The sequence below is a fragment of the Hylobates moloch genome, unplaced genomic scaffold (assembly GCF_009828535.3).
Source record: "Hylobates moloch isolate HMO894 unplaced genomic scaffold, HMol_V3 SCAFFOLD_16, whole genome shotgun sequence".
Classification (NCBI taxonomy): Eukaryota; Metazoa; Chordata; class Mammalia; order Primates; family Hylobatidae; genus Hylobates; species Hylobates moloch.
In genome coordinates, this window is record NW_026652291.1 from 16,206,352 (window position 1) to 16,231,227 (window position 24,876).

The 24,876-nt window shown below is 45.7% G+C and overlaps 1 protein-coding gene across 5 annotated transcripts in view; it reads left to right on the forward strand.

The window, feature by feature from the left end:
- FOXN3 (forkhead box N3) overlaps positions 1-24,876 on the forward strand; it is a 459,903-nt gene that overhangs the window by 303,218 nt on the left and 131,809 nt on the right. The window lies entirely within an intron of this gene.

The following is a 24,876-nucleotide window of genomic DNA, read 5'->3' on the forward strand; positions in this document are numbered from 1 at the left end:
GTTACAATCAAAGGTGCCAAACTCCTATTTGTCACCATTTCAGATCCCACAGAGACAGAGGAGTGTCAGGATCCAGCGTGCTTCTAAGAGACACTCATATAAGTGAAGTCTTCCTGCGGGACCCTACACTTTATCCCTGCTGAAATTTGCCTTTCCCTCAGGTGACATTTTAAGCTGCTTAGCAGGAAACAGCCACTTTCAAAAGTACAATGACTATCTAATGATTTCTGAGTGATTCCCTCCAGGGTGTCTAGATTTCTTCCTGGCTCTCAGAGGTAGAAGGAACTCTCAGAGGGCAGTACCTGTCAGCTCCAGCACTAATACCCAGAACCCTTACCTTCCTGAAGCTGGCATCGCTGAGCTGGTAGGAAGAGTTACCTTGAGTGAGCTGCTGTTGAATGTAGAACAGCTGTGCCACGTGCAGATGATTTCATCCTATGAGCTTCCTCCTCACTTTCAGAGGCCAGGCTTTAGAAAGTATTGTTGAGATTGCTTTTACTGTTCTACTTATTTTTTTTATTTTTATTTTTTTTTGCATTAGATACCCACTAAAGTCACCCTGTCAAACTACATCTTGAAGCCAATTGCAGTCTTGAAATCCTGCTTTGTGGTGCAGGTTCTATTGCATGGAATGTTATATGATTTAGTTCCTGCTGCTGATCAAACACCTCAGACTAAATGGCTTAAAAGAATCATCATTGGTGGCCGGGTACGGTGGCTCACTCCTGTAATCCCAGCACTTTGGGAGGCCAAGGCTGGCAGATCACCTGAGGTCAGGAGTTCAAAACCAGCCTGGCCAACATGGCGAAACCCCATCTCTACTAAAAATACAAAAATTAGCCAGGTGTGGTGATAGGCGCCTGTAATCCAGCTACTCGGGAGGCTGAGGCAGGAGAATCTCTTGAACCTGGGAGTCGGAGGTTGCAGTGAGCCAAGATCACACTGTTGCACTCCAGCCTGGGTGACAGAGCAAGACTCCATCTCAAAAAAAAAAAAAAAAAAATTCATCATAGGTTGGGCGCAGTGGCTCATGCCTGTAATCCCAGCACTTTGGGAGGCTGAGGTGAGAGATCACTTGAGCCCAGGAGTTCGAGACCAGTCTGGGCAACATAGTGAGACTCCATCTCTATATTAAAAAAAAAAAAGTAGTTGGACATGGTGACACGTGTCTGTAGTCCTAGCTATTCCGGAGACTGAGGTAGGAGGATTGCTTGAGCCTGGGAGGTCAAGGCTGCAGTGAGCCATGATCGTACCACTGCACTCCAGCCTCGGTGACAGAGTGAGACTCAAAAAAAAAAGAAGAAGAAGAATCATTGTTTGCTCAGCAATTTTGTATATTGGCTCAGCTTGAATGGCTCATCTCTATTCCTTGTGGTGTTAGCTCGGCTCCCTTGTATATTTGGACCTCAGCTGGGATGGCTGGGACAGCTGGGGCCTGTCTCTGGGGTCTCACATTCTTCAGGAAGCGATTCCAAGCTTTTTCACTTGATGGCAGAAGGGTTCCCAGCAACAAGAGAAAGCAAGCCCCAATACACAATACGCAACAGTTTCTCCTTGTATCATATTTGCTAATGTCCTATTGGCTATAGCAAGTCAAGAGGCCAAGCCAGATTCCTTTTGTTGGAGACCACAGGAGGGTGTGGGTACAGGAAAGCATGATTGTCATGGGCCATTGCTGCAGTAGTTTATAACAAGGAGTTTATCTAGGATCTTGGGAGAAGGGAAAGCAGCATCATTCTTTAGAGAGTTGCCTGGGATAGGTGCAGCCAGTGGTTAGAGAGCTCTACTCACCATCTGCATGGGCCCCTTTAGCCCCACTTCCCTCTGTGACCAGCAGCTACACATAAGCTTAAGCCATCTGGCTCACAGATTGATGGGCACTCAGTCCCACAGGAGCCACCAGGAGAATATGGCTGGATCAGCACAAATCTGATGTTACTGCTAGAAAAGGAACTCCGAGCTGATATCCAATATAGCCCACGCGGATCTTTCGGCAGAGTGACATCTAAAATTCCCTGCAGTTTTCTCAGCCTGCCCTGAGTCTGAGCTGCATGTTCATTCCATTCGACAGCAATTCTGGGGTCTGCCTGTTCTTTGTTCCTCTAACTGTACTGTGGACAACATTCTGAGGACAGCAGAGCCATGGAGGAGAGTTCGGGGAAGGGGGAGAATCAAAGACATGCCTGGGAGACTGGGCACCCAGATTCGTTAGTTGGGTTTGCTGCCCTTGCCTTTGATCTGTGCAAGTGGAAGGGTGAGCTGATGGACTGTTGACGCCTGGCTTCGTCCTCATTGTAACGATCTTATTTTCATTTTATATCCTTTGAGGGTTATGCCGATGTTAAAGATTATATTTAGCAATCATTTGTGCTATCTCATCAAGATATTGCTGTGTGATGCTGCACCAAGAGACAATAATTCAGGAAATGATTTTAAGATCAGAAAAGTGTTTGGATTTAGAGTCTAGAATGAGTAGGAGAAGGAATAAAAAGAATCGATGGTCTTCGTGCCCTAGAATGATGCTGGGCCCTGGGCATCAAAGACACATTTATCACACCCTTCTCTTTGTTTGTCTGAGCCAGGTGATATGGAGGGGGCTGATCTGGTATCAAAAAACATCTATCAAGTGCATTTAGGAAAATAATTCAAGGAGATGACTAGGCTTTCTGAGACATGATTACTGGGGAGGTGACCTCTATTGCAAGCTGGGAAGAGTAATTAAATTTGAGCAAGAAAGAAATTTCCATTCTTTTAGGCTGAGTTTATGAGAGTGTCTCAGATTAAGCAAATTCAACTGTCTTGGTCACTGAAAATCTCTTACTCTGTTGGGATTTTTGAAGGTTCTAGGTTGGCTAACATCAACATCATTGAGAAAGATGGCTTAAGTGACTGTATCTGTATGTTTGTGCATACACGCGTGGCCTAGTAGGGAAACACAAGCAGAGCTCCACACCACCCTGTCCATCTCATGTCTGTCTTTTCCCAGTCCGAGATCCACAAACTGAGCTCATCTTGGCCACCGTGGTGTCCCTAAGACTTTGTGTGTTGCACGACACTTATTAAGCACTTAAGTTTTTGTTGAATGAATGAATCAAGAAAATCTGGAAGGGTAATTTTCTAAAAGTATCTTTAGTTGACAGTTTTTCTGGAATTAACCTAGACATTTTAATGGTCACAGAACAATGACTGATGATGTCATTTAAGTTCTTTTGGTTGAGCTGAGATAAGAAATGAAAGGAAGCTGACAAAACAAGTGACCAGAGTTAAATTTATACACTATTAAAAACAAGTAAACACTCACTGCCAAAGATCCACACTCCCGAATGACTTAGATTACCAGCCTAGTGTAGTAAAATATTTATCATTTTGTAGTGTATTAGTATTTTCCCAGAATTAAAAAGCTTATTGTATTTTCTAATTATTAAGTCAATATATACTCATGTAGAATGGTCAAACCATAAAACAGTTTAAAGAACTGAATAAAAGTATCCCTACTTCTGGTTGTTACATTTTAAGAAAAATTTTTTAAATTTTCTTTTTAATTCTTAATTGTGGTAAAATACCCATAATGTAAAATGTACTTTTAATCACTTTTAAGTATAGTTCAGTAGGGTTAAGTATATTCACACCTTTGTGCAACCAATCTCTAGAACTTTCTGCAAAACTGATACTCTCCAACTCCCCCTTTCCCCCCTCTCTCCAGCCCCGGGCAACCACCATTCTACTTTCTGTTTCTATGAATTTGACTACTCTGGGTACCTCATATATGTGGAATAATATAAATATAGTGTTTGTCATTTTGTGACTGGCTTCTTTCTCTTAGCACAGTGTCCCCAAGATTCATCCATGTTGTAGCATGTATCAGAACTTTTGCCCCTTTCGAGGCTGAGTAATACTCTCTTGTATGTATGTATAATACCACATTTTGTTTATCCATTCACCATCGAGGGACATTTGGGTTGCTACTGTGAATACTGCTGCTGCTGTGGACGTTGGTGTTGCAATATCTTTTCACATGTGACTTTACCCACACAAACTTTACTTACGCCTGAGGTCATACTGCATGTGCTGCGTCCTACAATAGTATACATGGACTTCGTCTCTTGTCAATTCTTTTTTTTTTTTTTTTTTTAAGACAGCATCTTGCTCTGTTGCCCAGGCTGGATGCAGTGCCATGATCTCGGCTCACTGCAGCCTTCTTCTCCCAGGTTCAAGCGATTCCCCTGCTTCAGCCTCCCGAATAGCTGGGATTACGGGCATGCGCCACCACGCCCAGCTACTTTTCATATTTTAGGAGAGAAGGGGTTTCACCATGTTGGCCAGGCTGGTCTTGAACTCCTAACCTCAAGTGATCCCCTGCCTCCCAAAGTGCTGGGATTACAGGTGTGAGCCGCTGCGCCCGGCAGTCTTGTCAGTTCATATGGATACGCAGTACTCTTTTTTTTTTTACTATGTGTGCAATGTCCCCTTGTATGGATTCATCTGTTTGTGGCTGGACATTTTGGTTGTTTTCCATTTCTTTATGTTATGCCTCAGTAGACACGCAGAGACTTAGACCTTTGCACCCTTGCCTGGTAATAAAAATCCTAACAGTTGGGTCTTAGGCTGTATTCTCTAGAAGCAGAATCTGAGATAGGGACTTGGTTGTGACTGATTTGCTGAGGGACTGTTCTCAGGAGGAAGAGAGGGAGGGAAATGGGGAGAGGGAGGGAAACAGGATGAGGAAGGGGCCAAGCAAAGAGGTCCCAAAGTCTAGCTGTGGCCTGATCGGAGCATCATCACACTGGCAGAGTTGTCCTCTTTGGGACAAAGTGACAGGGCTTTTGTACTGTCAGTCGTTTATCTTGTAATCCCAGGCCTCTTGAGACCTTCAGCTAAAAGGATTTCTGTAGAAGGTGGTGGCTGTGAGCTTGCAGGGCAGTCGGCAGTGGGGGCAGCCTCTAGCACAGAGGATATGGGTTGAGGTATCACTGCGAGTGCTCATAACCTCTGTGGTCCTGTCTTTAGGTCTGGTGCTATGCTAAGTACATAAATGCAGTTCTAGCAGTCCTGTGATTTAGGGGCTAGTAGTATATCTCTACTCTACAAGTAACTTTCCCAGGGTCCACCAGCTAGCCAGGTGTGGTGGGATTGTAAGACATACTCAGGTCTGTCCAGTATTAAAGCCCGAGTCCTTTTATTGGTGGGCTGTAGAATGTAAAGTTAAATTCCTAGAAGCTGAATTTATGGACCAAGGAGATAGACATATTTATCCAAGTTTCTCTCCCTACCCCTTCCCTAAGTTATATCAACTTAGATGTCCTGTTATATTATATTTGACTGTTCTCCTGTCATCCCTGGGTCTTGTCAATTTTTTAAGTATCTGCTAATCCAATTGATAGAGATTTTTTTGGGCTTGATTTTCCTTACTTTTACAATTGCTGAGGTTGACACCCTTGCCCATGTGGATTGGCCAGCTGTATTCTTCTCTTAAGGCCCAGTTTTTAGTCCGAGGGCCTTGGCTTTTTTTTTTTTTTTTTTTTTTTGGTTTTTTTTTTTTTTTTTTTTTTTTGAGAGGGAGTCTCGCTCTGTCACCCAGGCTGGAGTGCAGTGGTGTGATCTCGGCTCACTGCAAGCTCCGCCTCCCGGGTTCACACCATTCTCCTGCCTCAGCCTCTCCGAGTAGCTGGGACTACAGGCGCCCGCCACCACGCCCGGCTAATTTTTTTGTATTTTTAGTAGAGATGAGGTTTCACCGTGGTCTCAATCTCCTTACCTCATGATCCGCCCGCCTCGGCCTCCCAAAGTGCTGGGATTACAAGCATGAGCCACCGTGCCTGGCCTTTTGTTGTTGTTGTTGTTGTTGTTGTTGCTTTTTGAGACTGAGTCTTGCTCTGTCACCCAGGCTGGAGTGCAGTAGGGCAACCTCGGCTCACTGCAGCCTCTGCCTCACAGGTTCAAACGACTCTCATTCCTCAGCCTCCCGAGTAGCTGGGATTACAGGTGCCCACCACCACACCCAGCTAATTTTTGTATTTTTAGTAGAGATGGGGTTTCACCATGTTGGCCAGGCTGGTCTCAAACTCCTGACTTCAAATGATCCGCCTGCCTCAGCCTCCCCAAGTGCTGGCATTACAGGCGTGAGCCACCGCACCCGGCTGGCCTTCACTCATTTTTGATGGTTCTTTGCATCCGGGTTTGAATTGTCCTAATCTCCCCCATGGATTTGAATGCTGCATTTATAGTACACTTGTTTCACACCAGTGCTTTGTTCTATTTCTAGACTTTCACAGAGGTAGGTGTCTAGTTGTTTTTTTGTTTGTTTGTTTTTTGAGACGGAGTCTCACTCTGTCACCCAGGCTGGAGTGCAGTGGCATGATCTCAACTCACTGCAACCTCTGCCTCCCAGGTTCAAGCGATTCTCCTGTCTCAGCTTCCTGAGTAGCTGGGACTACAGGCAAGTGCCACCATGCCCGGCTAATTTTTTGTATTTTTAGTAGAGACAGGGTTCCACCTGGTTAGCCAGGATGGTCTTGACCTCCTGATCTTGTGATCTGCCCACCTCGGCCTCCCAAAGTGCTGGGATTACAGGTGTGAGCCACTGTGCCCGGCCATAGGTATCTAGTTTTATGCTAGTATCCCATCCTTTTAATTGCCATACACCATTTTTTTTTTTTTTTAGGCTGAGTCTTGCCTTGTCTCCCAGGCTGGAGTGCAATAGTGTGATCTTGGCTCACTGCAACCTCCACCTCCCAAGTTCAAGTGATTCTCCTGCCTCAGCCTCCCGAGTAGCTGGGATTACATGCGCGTACCACCATGCCTGGCAAATTTTTTGTATTTTTAGTAGAAGCAGGGTTTCACCATGTTGGCCAGGCTGGTCTCGAACTCCTGACCTGGCCTCCCAAAGTGCTGGGATTACAGATATGAGCCATCGCACCCGGCCCCATACACCTTATTTTTTAAAAAATACAAGGTATTTTTAAAGATTTTTTTTTTTTTAAAGATACAAGATATTTTTTAAAAAGATGTAAGGATTTTTTTTTTTAGACGGAGTTTCACTCTTGTTGCCCAGGCTGGAATGCAATGGCGCGATCTTGGCTCACTGCAACCTCTGCCTCCCAGGTTTAAGCGATTCTTCTGCCTCAGCCTCCCGAGTAGCTGAGATTACAGGTGTGCGCTGCCACGCCCAGCTCATTTTGTATTTTTAGTAGAGACGGGGCTTCTCCATATTGTTCAGGCTTGTCTCAAACTCCTGACCTCAAGTGATCTGCCCGCCTCGGCCTCCCAAAGTGCTGGGATTACAGGTGTGAGCCATAGTGCCTGGCCAAAAGATATAAGGATTTTTCATGTCAACTATATGCTAACTAAAGAGTTGCCAAGTGTAGAACGCTGATAGGCCATCCAGCCCCAGGTAAGACTAGGTAATAAGGCTCTTTTATTAGCAGTTAGTGTGGTATGTATGGTGCCCAAATGCTAGCAGGTACTTTTCTTAATTAAGCAGAATCCCTGTTTCTCTTTTCATCCTTGTCTGTAATAATTCCATTTGCATGATGGACCCTTTCCGTAAAGGCAGTGGGAGAGGTAACCTTGAGCTTCCTTTCCATTTGAATTCATTATCAGTGGATTAGTTAGTAGTTGTCTTTGCAACTGAGAGAAAGTTGACTCAAATTGGCTTTCGTGCAAATGAAAGTCGGGTAGCTTTGTCCAACTAGAAAGTCCAGGAGTAGGTCTAACTTCAGACAAAGACATGAAGCTGTGACTTCCTGGCTGCAGGTCAGCAGAGCCGCTCTCTCCATCCTTCAGAATCTCTTCTCTGTGTTGGCTTGGTTCTTAGGCACTCTGTCACCTCGTGGAGGCAGGATGGCTGCCCAACCCCCTGTGAGTCCCTGTAGGTTCAAGTCCAGTGAAAAAAGAGAAGATCTCCTCCCACAAAATTCAGACCTGACTGCCATTGACCTAAAGCCATATCCCCCTCCCTAAGCTATTCATTGTAGCAGAGGACGGTGTACATTTTTTGACTTGTGGCTGGTATTATGCCGACCCTACACTAGGGTGCTGGCACCCAGGGGAATTTAGAGAGCCGTTGCTGGAGGGAATGGGTGCTCGCTGGCCAGGAGCATTGGTCACTGTCCCCACCCCCGCATGGGTAGGATGGCACTTAGCGACGTTCTGTTTTCACAGAGAAGAGTTCATACTGTCAGGCTTAGATACAGAACTGTTTTTAGAGATCTGGGCTTGCCCAGTCTTGGTGACTTAAGGCAGCGGAAACTCCTCTTTCAGGTAGGTCTGTGACTGCGGACTGAGAGCCCCAGGAAGCCAAGGCCATTGGTCACTCTTGGCAGAGCTTAATTGGGTTTTCATTACTAAGTGAGATTCTTTTTACTGAGTGAGGTGAGAGGTTCAAGCCTGCTGTTTCAGCATTAAACCAGAAAATGGTTCCGTCGCACCACTGTGGGAATCCGCTGTAGAGGCCGGGCCTTGGCTGGCTGTGGAAGGGTTAAACTGCACACCCAGAGGGCAGGGAGCAGACTCCAGAGACCCCCCTGGGCTAAAGTGCATTTCCTCATCAGCCTCTGCTTTGCTTTTGCTGTTACACCAATGGTTAGCTATACCCAGTTAACGAAGTGTTCAGATTCCTTTTTCTTTGCTTAAAGCACAGACTTTTCTGTGAAATCCACTTGCCCCATTTTCTTGTTTATAAATTTTTAGTTCTAATACCAGAGGCCACCCGTGTCATGGAAACAGCAGTGACCTGGTTTCCAGGTGCCCCTCTGCGCCTGCCCAGTGAGTAACTGTGGGTGAGCCCCGGAACACACCTCCCCCAACCCCGATCTCTTGTTCCAATGGGTAAAGAGAAGTGGTGGCACGTGATAACTCCTGGAGGCTTGGAAATGGGGTCCTAGAATATTAATCTAAAGTGGCTGCAGGGCACGCCAAGTCCAGCCATCACACTTAATGGAGGAGAGGCCCTGGAGAGATTGAATGGCCTGTAAGCGGTGATGTTGAAGGGAGACCCTCAAACCTGGTGTATCGTAGTTTGGATTTCTGAATATAAAGAGCATTTAAACTACCACAAGAAAAAATAAAAAAACAAACAAAAAGTGTTACAGTCATCAAGGGAATCCCATACACAGGCCCCAGACCACCATGCGGCCAGGCCTCAAGGGAACTAGTGCCTGGAACAGGAGACCCCGCAGGCTGCAAGAGCTGTCCCCAGGGGCTTCAGATACCTGCTCCTCTGTCCTCCTCTGCCTGGGTTCCATTAGCCTCTGCAGGAGCCAGGCTCCCCTGCTGTGCTTACCTGTCCTTTGCTGCCTCCTTCCATTTGTTCACAGTGTGTTACATCTGCTCAGGCCACAGCTGTCTTCTGGCCTCCTAGCAGCTTCTCCTTTCCCTACCTCCTCCATAAAGAATCTATTCCTTTAATTCTAGTCTTGGGGACTCTGAATGACTCAACTTCTCTTTTTGAGCCAGGCCAAGTAGGCCATAGGTTACTTGAACTCTTATCTTTTGTGTCCAGTTCTGGGGTCAGATTCTGCTTCTTCCCAGTTGTATGTGGCCACAGATGTGGGCTCAGGCGTTATAAGGACAGTGGGGCCAGGAGCTCCCAAAGACCCGCAGGTTCACCAGATACCTTCTTTCACAGAATGACACTTTCCCCAGGTACAGCCTGAAGACAGTGGGATTATTTTCAAAGTAGACTGGAGACCCATAGTGGCTGTAGCAAGTGTGTGCATCTGCACAGAATGGTGTGGGACATCTCGAACAAATTCCAGAAGATTCTAGCTCGTTTTAGGAGAGCTAATTCTGTCCTGCAGGATTAGGGGCAGAAATATACAATTTTTTCATTTTTCTTTTTTTTGTCTGTGTGTTCGTTTGTTTTGAAACAGGATCTCACTCTGTCACCCATGGTGGAGTGCAGTGGTACAATCTCTGCTCACTGAAGCCTCACCTCCCAGGTTCAAATGATTCTCGTGCCTCAGCCTCCCGAGTACCTAGGATTACAGGCGGGTGCCACCACGCCTGGCTAAATTTTGTATTTTTGGTAGAGACAGCGTTTCACCATGTTGGCCAGGCTGGTCTCGAACTCCTGACCTCAGATGATCCGCCCACCTCACCCTCCCAAAGTGCTGGGATTACAGGTGTGAGCCACTGCTCCTGGCCTAATTTTTTGTTTTGATGTTATTTTCGTGCTCTTCTTCCAAAAATGCAAATACTGACAAAACTTGAAGACCTTCGTTCTTTTCTTTATGTCGGTGCAGAGTGTACAAAAGTTACCTATATTGGGCACACATTTAAATTTGCGTTAACAGAGACTGCTATAGGATTTACTTAGGAGTGATTCTAAAAGGTTGAGAATAGCACTTTTTCTAAGCTTTGGTTGAGATTGGGATTGGGAAGGATGGTTCCTCTCACCATGGTTATGCGAAAACTATGGGTTGTAATATGATGCAAAACACGTGTCTCCCAAGAATAAGCAGAGGTGCAGGCTCCCAAGAGCTTTAAGAAATACTGTGGCTCAGTAAATGGAGAACCCAAGGGAGAAGGTAGCAAAAGCAAAGAGACCTTTGGTGTTTCCGACTTTCACGAGAGCCTGTCCAAATTTTCATCTGCATCAGCACTTTTCTAAGAAAGTTCACTGGCCATCCAGCATTATCTGGTGGGCGGCCTTATTTACACATAAAGTATAATCGATTCCATATTCCCTTCAGACCTACAAACAGTACCCGTGTTTGTTTTTAATAACCAGAATTATTTCAGCTTAAAAAAAGGTGTAGATTTACATAGACAGTCTGATGAGTGCCTCAGATTGTTCCATTAGTAACACAAAGGAGAAACAATCTAAGAAAAACATTTTGAATTTGTGTGCGGAGGTGGAGAGAGGATTGGGTTAGTGAAATCAGAAAGCTTCCAAGTAATGATTATTACATTTAATAATAATTAAATTAGCATTCCACAGGGACTGTTTTCTGGAAATTTTGGTAGGACAGTCACTGAGTAATACACACTCAGAGCAACCTAGGCTTCAGGCCATTGGGTGGGACATGGCCTGTTTGCTTTGTTTTGGTCGTGTTTAATCCAAAATCAATTTCTTTTTCAAGAACTAAAATGTCACTAGTCTGTCTTCCACTTCAGGCTTCTGCAAACTTTTTCTATGAAGGGTCATGTAGTAACTGTTTAGCACAAAATAGACATATACATAAACAAGTGAGTGTGTTGTGTCCCAATAAAATGTTATTTATGGCACTGAAGTTTGAATTTCATATAATTTTCACTTGTCAAGAAATACTATTCTTCTTTTGATTCTTTTTTCCCTGACCATTACAAAATGTCAAAGCCATACTTAGCTTCCAGCTAGTACAATTTGGTTCATAATTTGCCAACCCTGTCCTAGTTCTGACTTTGTAGTCAGAATTTTGTCTTTTGGGGAGAGAACTCCACTTTGCATATGAAAGAGAACCAAAATGGGCTGGGCTCGGTGGCTCATGCCTGTAATCCCAGCACTTTGGGAGGCCAAGGCGTGCAGAGATCAGGAGATCGAGACCATCCTGGCTAACACAGTGAAACCCCGTCTCTACTAAAGATACAAAAAATTAGCCGGGCGTGATAGCCTGTAGTCCCAGCTACTCGGAGGCTGAGGCAGGAGAACGATGTGAACCCGGGAGGCAGAGCTTGCAGTGGGCGGAGATTGTGCCACTGCACTCCAGCCTGGGCAACAGAGCTAGACTCCGTCTCTCCGTCTGGAAAAAAAAAAAAAAGAGAGAGAACCAAAATGTGTGTGTGTGTGTGCATGCGTCTGTGTCTGTGAGTGTGTGTGACTGTGTGTGTGTGTTGAGCTTTTCTGTTTCTTCAGCTTCCCTCTTGGGGATGAAGCAGGGTCTGTAGACATTAGAAGTCTGGTTGTTGGAGCCTGCCACCAGCAGTTTAGTGCTGATGGCCAGGAGGCTCGCCTTGGGGACTGAAAAACTCTTCTCCACACAGAGAATTCTAAGTGACTCTTGAAATAGAGGGAATTGAGAATGCAGACAAAGGCAGAAACTTGAGAGGAAAGCTGCTGAGCATTATATGCACAGACCTCTGTAAGGGTTGTGAAAGTGGTGCTGGTGTTCTCATAATTTCTTTGCAAATATATATTTTAAGAGGCTTAGGTCTCTCAGCTGCTTCTTTTCATCCTTATTCTTAGAGAAGTAGGCAAAAGACATGCCTCCAAAAATTATAAACACCTGGCTTTGTTTAGTATACTACTGAGGGAAATTAGGTAAGTTGCAGAAACATTCAGTTTTCCTAAATTGTTTTACAAAACCTGTGACAATGCACTGCAGACATATGCATTGTATTTAGTGAGTGAGATCCGTTTAATAAGAATCATTCTTATTAGGACACCTCCCAAATCCTTCATAAATATAAAGCTTTTAAATATTTGTCCCCTTTTATAATTAGTCTAGATTTAGCAGTGGGTCTTCCTGATTTGGGAGGAAGCATGCTTCATGGTTGCCTGGCAACAGCTAATCGTGGTATTAGGGGCCAACAAACAGTTGGCAGAAACTGTAAATTCTTTTGTCTTGTTAACAAAAACTGATAGTTAAAGATACAGCAGTATATTAAGTCTGTTCTGTTGTTCAAACATATAAGTTAAGTGATAAATTCCTATGCTAATATAACCTCAGTGTGCTGCTCAAATTTGTAGCTTGTTTAGAGAACCCGCTCACTTTGTATTTGAGTCACATGTCATCTGCTCATGGTACTGAAGCTCATCGGGTAGGACAGTGATGTCATAGAGGTGTCGTTTTCTCAAGGGCTCTTAAGATGAATCAGAGGTTTTTGTTGAATGATGGGTTTTGAAATGTATGTGAAGCTCCAGCATAAACGTCCGAAGTCAGGGTTCTGGTTCTCAAGCAGGAGCCGTGAGTTCACCATGGATGACCTCAGTTCCCATTTCCTAGTGGCCCTCAGTGGGTACAGACACCAGCACCCGGCCTGTGTGATCCGTCCTGGCGCAGGCCAGGCCTTCCTCTCATCCCCTCCAGATCAGCCGGGCTCAGCGTAAGTTTTCTAGGACAACTTCATAAAATGAATTCTCATTTCATAAGCAAATATAGTGTGAGTCATGCTTTGGCCACATAGAATTAAGAAGGAAGAAAAAACACTTATTTATTTGGTTGGTACTTTTTTTTTTTTTTTTTAAGAAACTACACTGTATTCCAGATTTGTCCCCAGATCACTGTCAGCTTCCTCTCCTCTGGGTATATGTTTTTAAAGGTTGTCTATTATGGGTCAGGGTCCCCCACTCTACCGGGCACTTCGGTATTTTCTCACTTAACTCCCAGCTCTGTGCAGAACGTTTGGGAGATACCAGTGCTTAAGCCATGTCTTATGGGGGCCAGACGGGGAGGAGCCAGGTTGAACGCCCAGGTTTTCTCTGGTTTCCAAGCCCATACTCTGCTTTATCCTTAGTTTTGGGCCCAGTTTTCAGAACACATCCAGAATCATCCATTTGCCCAGCGAACCAAAATAAGGTATCAAATGAATGGCCAAGATGTTGAATGTATTTCATCCTTTGTTTCCTTGATTTCTTAAAAAAAAAACAGCCGTTAGATATTTTTAACAGGATTTTTAAAAAGCACCCCTTGTTGTATAAGTTCTTTTTTCTATATGATCTTTGCCGCCTCTCCTGCCCCCACCTCCACCATAGTCAGAAATCTCACGTCTGAAGAAACATCTCTCTCCTGTCTTCACCGCAGTTCTGCTCACAGCCACTTTCCCCTTCAAACTGGACATTTTGGATTTTCCCTGCTAACCTTACCGCCCCTCCCCGGGCTCCAGCTCAGCAGGAAGAAATGTCGTCAGCAGAGGCTGCAAACCCAAGCCTGTCCCTTTTCAGTGGTATTTTTACTACGAGCTGAACTACTTCAGCATCATGTAAACACGCTGGAGTGTGTTAACAGCTGCCTCTCTTTTAAAGTTGAACCAGCTCAGAACTAAAAGGGGAACTGCTTTCAGGTTCTGTTCAAGTTTGCATGTGACAGCATCAAAGCTATTTTTAGCAGAGTGATCACCGGCAAGAAGCTGGAAACGGCTGCCTTCAACTATCAACAGTGGAAAGAAAGGATCATTTATGCACTGCTGCAGCTCTTGAGTCCATTTATGTGGGAGACACAGGGGTGTGTAAATCTCTTCTTCAAAGTTAAAAGGCGTCTTGTCCCCCATCACCTTTGCAGAGACAGGGTAGTGTTAATTTAGTGCTTGGTTGCCTGGGCTCCAAGTTAAAGTAGATACACTGATAATAGTGAGTTATAGGACTGTCCTCAATGTCTGTTCTGAAAAGAAGGCAATGTATAGATGCTCAGAAACATCCACTGAACTTTTGAAGTGTTTGTATTGTTTCTTCAGTTTTCCTTTTCTTTTCCATAGATCACCAAACTCAAGAGACAGCAGGAAACAGGAGGTAGTTATGTAAGCATCATGGCAATGAAGAGAGCATGAGTCACTTACTAGCCATGCGACCCTCATTAAGTGACTTTTCCTTTCTGAATTAAATGTTCTTAGCTGCAAAATGAGGATCATAATACCAGCCCTATATACTTTATAGGGCTAGTTTTTTTGTTTTTTTTTTTAGCAGATGTTTGTTGAACACTTACTCCATGCCAGGTACTGGGGACATGAGCTGAATCAGATAGTCAGTGTCTTCAGAGAGCTCACAGTCTAGCTCCATAAATAAATAACTTATAATACCGTGTGTTGCATGGAAAGGAGACAGCATAAGACAGATAGGATATGCTCTCAGCAGGGAGGGAGGCAGGAAGAAGACAGGAGGAGCAGTATTTTCAAGACTGCATAAAAGTTTGCAAAGAAGACAAGGGAGTGAGGGACACTCCAAGCAGGGGCAACTGAGTAGCAATGACAGAGGTCAAAGGCGCTCTGGTGTCTCCAAGGGACACCTGGAGCAAGTGGAGCCAATTGTTTAGTGCTAAAGAACCTGGAAGTGGCACAGGCACAGGGAGCCAGGAGTCATTTTGAGCACACAGTTGACTGGATTACACACAAATTAAAGTGGAGTCACTGCTAGCAAAAGTCCCTGAATCTGTGTATATGAAGTGGTAGCCGTTTAGTGCAAGCAAAGAATGCCCTACACATAAAGTGTCCTCCCTGGAAAGGCTAAGCTGTAGAGCAGTACTGAAACTTGGTGGCCTGTGACTCCTTTGAACAATGCCTTTGAAGAGGGGGGAGGTGGGCAGCCTTTGAAGAGGGTGGAGGTGGGCAGCCTTTGAAGAGGGTGGAGGTGGGCAGCCTTTGAAGAGGGTGGAGGTGGGCAGAGAAGGGCAGATGAAAGGGAGAGAAGTAGCATACCTTCTCAGACCCGATTGGTACTGGGCTCTGCAAGTGGCTTTGGAGGATAAGTCACATCCTTTAGGAGCTTTCAGGCCAGGTAGCATTGACAAGGAAGGCACGAGCCTTGGCAGCGGTGTGTGGCCTGTGTGTGCTCAGGGGACTTGCAAAGGTGAGCCCAATGACCCAGCACCAAGAAGCACAGCCCATGCATATGAGTCAGTTTCCTCCAAAGGTTTCAGGAGGCTAAGGTTTTTCGGGTTATGTTTAAAGCTTCAATTGTGTGGTCCTTCTTACACGCCATAGGAATTCAAAGAAGAGGGAAGCACAGAACAAAACAAAGTAAAACAAAGCAAAACCCTCACAATCATACGTAACTGTTTACACCCAGAAAGAAAGGTGCTGAGAAGGCATGGTGTGCTTACCACATTTTGTAAAGCTTGATGGACACACCCTCATAGTTACATAACTATGGCCAAGAAGTGACATTACTCTTTTGAAACTATGTTCTCTTTGAATTTAATGCTATCATGGAAGTTTAGCAACATTATTTGCCTCAGTTCACTTCCAGGAGAGGAATAGATGTTTCTATAGTTTTTCTCAAAGAATCGAATTGGGTATTAGGTACTAGGTGTGTAAGAATCAGTTTCTTCAGCCCCAGCCCATGTGATGGTGGAAGAAAACCAATGCACTTGGCCTTCCCAACCATTTCCTTTTTGGTTTTCCTGAGCTACACTATGTGGGGAGGGACTGAGAGAGGGACACGTGGGACAGTTTGCAAACAGAGAGTCACAAGAAAGGAAAAGCTTGGTACAGGTGGTGAGGGAGGTGGCCAGAGGTCACCGGGAAAGGAGGGAGTAGACAGGGCACCTTTGAGGTCGGGCCAGGCCTTTCTGCTCAGTTGGAAGTATCAGGATAAAGACATGGTTAAGGTGCTGATGCCCATCACAGTACTTTGTTGCCTTGGGAGACAGAAGAGATTACTTTTTGGAATTTTGTTTGTTTGTTTTTTGAGGCAGAGTCTCACTCTGTCGCCCAGGCTGGAGTGCAGTGGCATGATCTCGGCCCACTGCAAGCTCTGCTTCCCGGGTTCAAGCGATTCTCCTACCTCAGCCTCCCAAGTAGCTTGGATTACAGGAGCCTTCCACTGCACCCAGGTAATATTTGTATATTTAGTAGAGATGGGGTTTCACCATGATGGCCAGGCTGGTCTTGAACTCCTAACCTTGTGATCCACCTGCCTCAGCCTCCCAAAGTGCTGGGATTGCAGGTGTGAGCCACCGAGCCCCACCACAATTTTTTTTAAGATGGGGCTTCACTCTGTCATGCAGTCTGGAGTGCAGTGGCATGATCATGGCTCATGGCAGCCTCAAGCTCCTGGGCTCAAGTGATCCTCCCATTTCAGCCTCCTGTGTAGCTGGGACTGCAGGTGCGAGCCACCACACCTGGCTAATTTTTTTTTTTCTTTTGTAGAGATGGGATCTCCCTATGTTACCCAAGCTGGTCTCAAACTCCTGGGCTCAAGCAGTCTTCCTGCCTCAGTCTCCCAAAATGGTAGGATTATAGGCATGTCTTACGTTTTGAAAATTTAAAATCACTTTGTCACTTTGAAGCCAACCATAAATAGATCTAATAAACCATAGGAAAAATGTTTTATAAAAAATAAACATCTGAGGCTGGGCACAGTGGCTCACGCTTGTAATCTAGCACTCTATGAGGCCAAGCCAGGCAGATCACTTGAGGTCAGGAGTTTGAAACCAGCCTGGCCAACATGGTGAAACCCCGTCTCTACTAAAAAAAATACAAAAAAATTAGCCAGGCATGGGGGCAGGCACCTATAATCCCAGCTACTTGGAAGGCTGAGGCAAGAGAATCGCTTGAACCCTGGAGGCGGAGGTGAGCTGAGATTGTGCCACTGCGCTCCAGCCTGAGCAACAGAGCGAGACTTCGTCTCAAATAAATAAATAAACAAATGAACAAACAAACAAACATCTGCACTATTACATACAACTTTAGCATTTGAGTGCCTGGATTAGGTCTTCCTGATATAGCATTTAGATCGAGGTGTCCCTCCTATGTCGTCAGCTTTCCAAAATCAGTGTTTATGTCTCTCATCTTCGTGGTGGACTGCGGGATGGGACTAGCTGTCAAAGGGAGGAAATGAATAATCAAGGGAGATCACAATTTTTCCACAAATAGGTTATTTTCTTGTCCATGACTGGTTTTCAGCATCATAGGAAGTACCAGGAGCCAGACTGTCAAAAACTTGGATTAAAATACATACATTTCTTGGCTGGGCACGGTGGCTCATGCCTGTAATCCCAGCACTCTGGGAGGCCGAGGCAGGCGGATCACCTGAGGTCAGGAGTTCGAGACCAACCTGGCCAACATAGTGAAACCCTGTCTCTACACAAATACAAAAATTATCTGGGCATGATGGCGGCTGCCTGTAATCCCAACTACTCGGGAGGCTGAGGCAGGAGAATCACTTGAACCTGGGAGGTAGAGGCTGCAGTGAGCCAAGATCGTGCCATTGCACTCCAGCCTGGATGACAGAGCAAGGCTCTATCTCAAAAAAAAAGTACATTTCTTGATCTCTAAAATCCTGAAAGGTAAATAGATCATAGTGACTTTTGTCCTTATTATTGTGGTACTTCCGCTGAATGTTGTATCAGTTCATGGAGTAATGAGGGGGTTGTGTTACTCACATTATACAATGGGCAGTGTGTGGTTGTTGGTCACCACCTCAAAATGATGCTACTGTGCTGGGACAGAAGATGGAAGTGTGGCCAGCCTTCTTGCTTCCTTGCAATTCAGTTCAAGGTGAAATGATATTTTTACTCACCATGTGTTTGCTCTTGATGGAGGGGATTTTAGATAAGGTTTTGCCACTGTCTTTGGATCAAGCACTCTAGCCATACTAACGTTGTCTAGTCCTCAGCTGGTTCCACCTGTTGCACCGGAGCCCTTTGTACCATTGTCAAGACCTCCGTGAAACTATTGCCAAAGGAAAGAGGGAGTGGCTGGGCTTCCTCAGGCTCAGAGTCCCTCCAGTCCAGACTTGGCCACCTGGTCCCTCTCTGGGGTCAGCATGGCCAGAGTGGGAGGTGTAGAAGGTATCCCAGGGCCGCCTTCTGTCATCTCCATCTCCGAGGCAAGCTGCTCCTTGAGGGACTTGGCTTCCATATTTGGGGATCAGTGAGGCTGAGATGGAGAGATTCCATGGGATAGAGCAAAGCCTCCAGGTTTCGGCTCCTCAGGAGTGCACCAAAGAGAAGATATTGAAGGGCTGCTGTATTAGTCTGTTCTCATGCTGCTAATAAAGACATCCAAGACTGAGTAATTTGTAAAGGAAAGAGGTTTAATGGACTCACAGCTCCACATGGCTGGTGAGGCCTCACAATCATGGCAGAAGGCAAAGGAGAAACAAAGGCACATCTTACATGGTGGCAGGCAAGACAGCTTGAGCAGGGGAACTCTCATTTATAAAACCATTGAATTTTGTGAGACTTATTCACTACCTTGAGAATAGTATGGGGGAAACCACCCCCATGATTCAAATCTCTCCACCTGGCCCCACCCTTGACACTTGGGGATTATTACAATTCAAGGTGAGATTTGGGTAGGGACACAGCCAAACCGTATCAGCTACTTTCTAGGCTGTGATAATAGCAGCACTTACTGAGCACATACTGCGTGTGAGCACCCAGAAGGTGGATGTCACCTTTGGAGGATATATAGTTTTTCCAGGGAGGCAGCTGGAGAACTGGCAGGACAGTTGGCATTGAAGTCCCACAGCAGCACTTTTAGGGCTCATAGGAAATTCAGACGAGGGTCAAGGAATCCGCATGGGCCTTATGGAAGATTGTCAGTGTATTCTACGCAGCAAGAGGGACATTGTCCAGAAGATTCTAGTGTGTGGTTTTATTCTTGGCGTAGTAACCAAGGCATCCAAAGGCAGCTGCAAGGGTTCCTCTGTACATCTCAGAATCCTTGAGCTAATTTGCCATCTATGTCCCTGCCTCTTGGAGGACAGGATGGTTACTTTGTCACAGGGTTCTCATAGCAATGTAAAAACATGTTTATTCAGTGAATGGATGAGAGAAAAGAGAGTGGGGAAACCAGCCCTTATTTTTAGAGCCTGGCAGTGGAGCAGCAGAGGCGTCACCTGCCTTATGTACTGTCTGGCCAGCCATTAGGAAATGTCTGTTTGTCTGTCTGACATCTATCTATTATTTATTTATTAAATTGTGGTAAAAGACACATGAAATAAAATGTACCATCCAGCCTTTTTTTTTTTTTTTTTTAAATACACGGAGTCTCCCTCTATCGCCCAGGCTGGAGTGCAGTGGCGCCATCCAGCCATTTTTAAAGTTTACAGTTCAGTGGCATTAAAGATACTCAGTTGTTGTGCAGCCAGCACTGCCATCATCATTTTTTTCGTCTTCCAAAACTGAAACCCTGTACTCGTTAAACAACCACTCCCTCTGTTCCCCTCCACCTAGTTCCTGGCAACCACCATTCTCTTTCTATCTATGAGTTTAATGACTCTAGATACCTTATATAAGTGGACTCATACAGTGTTTGTCTTTTTTGTGACTGGCTTATTGCATTTACCATAATGCCCTCAAGGTTCATGTTATAACGTATGTGAGCGTCTCCTTCCTTTTAAAGGCTGAATATTATTCTCTTGTTTTGTCTATCCATGCATCTGTCGAGGGACAGTTAGGTTGCTTCTACCTCTTGGCTATTGTGAATAATGTTTCTCTTTTCTTCTTGTTTTGTTTTTTTTAGAGACATGTTCTCTCTCTGTCACCCAGGCCAGAGTGCAGTAGCGTGATTATAGCTCACTGTAACTTTGAACTCCTGGGCTCAAGCCATCCTCCTGCCTCAGGTTCCCAAGTAGCTGGGACTGCAGGTGTGTGCCACCATACCCGGTGACTTAAAAACATTTTTTTTTTGTAGAATCAGGGTCTTGCTATGTAGCCCTGGCTGGTCTCGAACTCCTAGCCTCAAGCAATTCTCCTGCCTTGGCCTCCCAAAATGCTGGGATTATAGGCGTGAGCCACCGTACCCAGATGTGAATAATGTTTCTATGAGCATGGGTGTACAAGTATCTCTTCAAATCCCTGCTTTCAGTTCTTTTGGGTATATATCCAGAATTGGAGCTGTTAGATTTTATGGCATTCCTATGTTTAATTTTTTTTTTTTTTTTTTTGAGACGGAGTCTTGCTCTGTTGCCCAGGCTGGAGTTCAGTGGCACCATCTCGGCTCACTGCAACTCCGCCTTCCGGGTTCATGCCATTCTCTCGCCTCAGCCTCCTGAGTAGCTGGGGGACTACAGGCGCCTGCCACCACGCCCGGCTAATTTTTTTGTATTTTTAGTAGAGAGGGTTTCACCGTGTTAGCCAGGATGGTCTCGATCTCCTGACCTCGTGATCCGCCCGCCTCGGCTTCCCAAAGTGCTGGGATTACAGGCGTGAGCCACCGCGCCTGGCCCCTATGTTTAATTTTCTTAGGAACCGCCATACTATTTTTTCAGAGTGCCTGCACCGTTTTAAGGGGATGTCTTTTGCGCCGCCTCCGTGGCATTAGTCTGGGTAATGTCTTATATAGTTACTTAGCTTTTCCTTTTACTTGCCTTTCCTCTGTTAGTTTTACAAATGCTGTTCTCCTTCCTGTGACTCCACTTATGTTTGAATCGTATTGCTTAATATCTGGCACTTTGGACAGGTTTGGGATAACAAAGGCCATGGATAGATTCATCCACACTAGCACAGCAGGCCCAAATTCTGAAGCTGTTTCTCCTCTTCTCCAGCCCCTTTAGAAATGTTGAGTTTAGGCTGGGCGCGGTGGCTCACGTCTGTAATCCCAGCACTTTGGGAGGCCGAGGCAGGTGGATGACCTGAGGTCAGGAGTTCGAGACCAGTCTGACCAACATGGCAAAACCCCACCTCTACTAAAAAATACAAAAATTAGCCAGGCATGGTGGCAGGCACCTGTAATCCCAGCTACTCAGGAGGCTGAGGCAGGAGAATCGCTTGAACCCAGGAGGTGGAGGTTGCAGGGAGCTGAAATCGTGCCATTGCACTCCAGCCTAGGTGACAGAGCGAGACTCCATTGAGAAATGTTGAGATTATCCCTGGGGCACCTGGGCAGATGTCCTCTGGGGAAGTCCCAAGCTGCTGCTTCAGAAATGAAGCTAGAACCAAACTGGCCCTACTAGACTGGGAGCTCTTGGCCCAGCTGCTCTGCCTCCCTCAACTCCACCATTCTAATTGTGATTAGTAGGCTCATTTGCATCTAAAAGGAGTCGTTTTCTTATCAACACCATTGAGTGGAGAACCAGTGTGCTCCATTTATATAGAGTGGCCCATTTAAATCAGGGCCGATTAAGCAGTAAAAGTAAATGTGGGTGTTTTACAAATGCAAATATATCATGCAAATAATGTACTTTATACTGAATGATGCCTTGGTTTTCATATGTAAAATTAGAAACTGTGTAGCACAAAGATAATGATAAACACCTTTGCATCTGTTCATGAGATGTATCATAAGCTGTATGCATCTAAAATCGTAGCCGTGGTTTTAAGCAGAGTTTTTTCAGTATATACTCAAAACATGCATCCCATATTATAAAAAATATGCATGTATTTATCTAGTTATTTATCTGTTCCTAAGGAATCAAGAAATTGCAGAAAAGAGGAATCCAAATTACCTAATCTATTACTTACTATTAATGAGATTTATAATTTTCTTTCCATTTTTAGAGATTTTTGAGTTTTTATTTGAGATGATGATAGTGAAGAAACTGTGTTACTATAGGCTAGTTTCTTTGTGAGAGATTTAATTATGTTTATAAGAGATGTTTCAAAAATCCTGGCCGGGCATGGTGGCTCACTCCTGTAATCCCAGTATTTTGAGAGGCTGAGGCAGGAGGAGCTCTTGAGCCTAGGAGTTCAAGACCAGCCTGGGCAATATAGCAAGAACCAGTCTCAAAAAAAAAAAAAAAAAAAAAAAAAAATGCAAAAATTAGCCAGGCATGGTGGCTGCACCTGTAGTCCCAGCTACTCAGGAGGCTGAGGTGGGAGGATTGCTTGAGCCTGGAAGGTTGAGGCTGCAGTGAGCTGTGATTATGCCACTGCACTCCAGCCTGGGTGACAGAGTGAGACCCTGCCTCAAAAAAAAAAAAAAAAAAAAAAGGAAAAAAGAATCCTTAGCGTTTGAGATAATTCTGTGTGGGAGGTGCAGGTAGCATTCCTGCTGTTTTTCAGAATCACTTAGAATAATGACAACCATCTTCCGTGTGCTGTGAACCTGGCCAGGTTCTAAGAGAGGAGTCACTGTTAGTCTCTGCTCACGTGACGTCTGCCACGGTAAGGTGAGACACACATACCTGTGGGTTAAAGGTATAAGGCGTTAGAATGGGAAGACACTGCAGAGTGCAATTAATTCCCAGATGAGCTGACAGAAGGTATTTGCCAGAAGGATTCAGAGAAGGGAGAGGTTGTAGGGTGAGAGTGACCAGATAAGGTATCCTGGGTACCTGGGATTCGAGTTGAACTTTAAAGGATGAATAGGCTGTAACAGGTGAAGAGAACACGGGTCGAGGGCATTTCAGGCAGCTGAGGGAGAGATTGGGCTTGGATGGGCCCAAGAAGCCTCCGGGGTGCAGGTGTTCTGGAGACCTGTGCCAGGCGGCATATTGAGAGCAGGAAGGACATGCTGGGAAGGAACAGGAGGGCTTCTGAGGGGTACCAGAACCAATCGGCTCTCACCCTGCCCTATAAGCATTTGTTACAGGAAAGCGGTCTGGATCCTGACTCCAAGAGAGGGTTCTTGGATCTCAAACAAGAGAGAATTCAGGGCGATTCCATATAGTAAAGTGAAAGCAACTTTATTAATAAAGTAAAGGAACAAAATGATGGCTACTTCATATATAGAGCAGTCCCGAGGGCTGCTGGTTGCCCATTTTTATGGTTATTTCTTGATGATATGCTAAACAAGGGGTGGATTATTCATGCCTCCCCTTTTTAGACCATATAGGGTAACTTCCTGTTGTTGCCATGGCATTTGTAAACTGTCATGGCGCTGTGGGAGTGTAGCAGTGAGGACGACCAGAGGTCACTCTCATTGCCATCTTGTTTCTGTGGGTTTCAGCTGGCTTTAATGCAACCTGTTTTATCAGCAAGGTCTTTGTGACCTGCATCTTGTGCCGACCTCCTGTCTCATCCTGTGACTTAGAATGCCTTCACCATCTGGGTAGGCGGCCCAGTAGGTCTCAGCCTCATTTTACCCAGCCCCTATTCATGATGGAGTTGCTGTGGTTCAGTCGCCTCTGGCACATTCACACTTCTGTAGCCACCAAACTCTTCGAATGAAGACGCACATGGAGACTCAGTGTATGAGACACATGAAAAATGAGAGGCTTCGTTGACATTGCGCAGCTCTGGTGATACCAGTCCCCCACCCCTGATAGCACTCTGGGCACCTCTCCAAGTTGGCAAGCCCTGGGGACTGCGCCTGAAGATGCTGTGCTTCCAGAAGGCTGCTGAGCTGTCAGGCAGGGCGGCCTGTTGTGGGGAGAGAGGCTGGAGACAGGGAGGCCTATTAGGATTCAGGAGAGGACATCTTAACTTGAGCTGACCCCAGGCCTGGGAGTAGAAACAGAAAGGAAAGGAAAGGAAAGGAAAGTACAGGAGCCCTTGGGAAGAATGGGTGGGCCCCGATGGGGACTGGAGGCAGGGACGTAGCTGAGGAAGGTGTCAGAGCCTCCACAATTTTGAACTAGAACATTTGCCAGATGATTACCAAAGGCTAGGCCCATTGTTTTCTTCTATTTTGTTCTTTGAGGAATGCTGAATTAAAGGATAAACTTTACTTCCCTCAACAGACATTTGGGCCAGCCAGGTTCCAAGCACTGCAGTAGGTATTAGGGATTCAGGAAAAGATAGCTACAGGTGTCTCGGTATGTATAGCCTGGAGAGACTGCACGTGGAAGGGAGATAGCCACTGTCTGGGGCAAATTGTGCTTCTCTCCCCCCACCCCCAACCGCCGCCCCTTTCATATGTTGATGTCCTAACTCCCAGTTCCTCAGAATGTGCCCTTAGTTCCAATGTGCCCGTATTTCCAATAAGGTGCTTGCAGGATGTCATTAGTTAAGATGAGGTCACACTGGAGTGGGGTGGACCCCCGACTCAACATGACGATGTCCTTAGAAAAGGGGGGAATTTGAAGACAGCTGCACACACGGGGGAATGCCGTGTAAAGATGAAGGCAGGGCAATGCCCCTGCAAGCCAGAGAACACCAGCAAACACCAGCGGCTGTGAGGGAGGCCGGGAACAGATTCTCCCCCACAGCCCTCTGGAGGAACCAGCCCTGTGACCCCTTGGTCTTGGACTTCTGCCCTCCAGGACTGTGAGAGGAGGAATTTCTGTTGCTTAAACTGCCCAGTCTGTGGCACTTGGTTATGGCAGCCCCAGCAAATGAATAGACGCTGATAAACCCTGGGCAGCATGGAGAGCGTGCCCTGGGAGCTGGCAAGCGAGGCAGAGGGGGGAAGCTGCCT